The sequence below is a fragment of the Mandrillus leucophaeus genome, unplaced genomic scaffold, assembly GCF_000951045.1.
Source record: "Mandrillus leucophaeus isolate KB7577 unplaced genomic scaffold, Mleu.le_1.0 Scaffold55, whole genome shotgun sequence".
In the NCBI taxonomy this organism is placed as follows: domain Eukaryota; kingdom Metazoa; phylum Chordata; class Mammalia; order Primates; family Cercopithecidae; genus Mandrillus; species Mandrillus leucophaeus.
Genome location: NW_012105919.1, coordinates 2,913,920 through 2,915,076, shown reverse-complemented (window position 1 = coordinate 2,915,076; position 1,157 = coordinate 2,913,920). Strand labels below are relative to the sequence as shown.

The 1,157-nt window shown below is 37.9% G+C and overlaps 1 protein-coding gene across 4 annotated transcripts in view; it reads left to right on the top strand.

The window, feature by feature from the left end:
* Positions 1–1,157, top strand: part of TMEM116 (transmembrane protein 116) — an 83,738-nt gene that overhangs the window by 29,263 nt on the left and 53,318 nt on the right. The window lies entirely within an intron of this gene.

The following is a 1,157-nucleotide window of genomic DNA, read 5'->3' as shown; positions in this document are numbered from 1 at the left end:
AGATGTTACCTATAAATGGTGAAATAATTCTATGAATTACTTTTAAATTTGTCATGATGATACAATGAGATATTTTTGGCTTGGTCAATAGAGCTCCCTTTTCTTCTAGGTAATTATTTTAGCTATAACTTCGAATTCTGAGAGATTAACATTTTTTTTTTTTTTTTTTTTGAGACGGAGTCTTGCTCTGTCACCCAGGCTGGAGTGCAGTGGCCCAATCTCGGCTCACTGCAAGCTCCACCTCCCAGGTTCATGCCATTCTCCTGCCTCAGCCTCCTGAGTAGCTGGGACTACAGGCGCCTGCCACCATGCCTGGCTAATTTTCTGTATTTTTAGTAGAGATGGGGTTTCACCATGTTAGCCAGGATGGTCTCGATCTCCTGACCTTGTGATCCGCCCACCTTGACCTCCCAAAGTACTGGGATTACAGGCGTGAGCCACCACACCCGGCCCCGAGATTAACTATTAAATGTGGATTTTTTTGGTATGTGTTAATTGCTAAGGCTAAGGAAACAGAATGTTGTCTGAATCCAATATTCACTCTAAGCATAGCAGGAGCCTGCCTAGAGGTGAGTTCTCAGATTTTGATACTTTAGTAAAATTGCTACTGGGACTAGGAGATAGTTTAAAAACTTTAGTATATGAAACATACTTATTTTGCTTCTCTGGCCTTCTAGGCAATTGCAATTTTATGGTGAAAACAGAGTAAAAATACATCTTAAACTATTCATACCAAAAAGATCAAATTAAAAACCTTCCTGATTAACAGAGTACTAGGGAGAGTGATGTATTTTCTAGCTTAGTAAACAGATTTTAAGAGAAATATAACAGCTATTTTCTAACCAGACCAAATAGCACAAAATTAGGCAAAGCATAGGTCAGGACGTGTATGGGAGAGCTTTTATATGTGGGAAATGCCATTGGGTTTTATTGGGCCCACTTTAATAATAAAAATAACTTCTGTATGTTAAACGCTTACTATTTTCCAACTATGCTGAGTGCTTTACATACTTTATCTCATTGGTCCTCATCAATCTATAAGAGGGATAGTATTAGGACCATTTCACAAAAGAGGAAATTGTGGTTCAAGGTCAGGAAATAATTTGTTCAAGTTACACAGTAAGTAGAAGAGCAGGGTTTTTTGTTTTTTTTTTTTT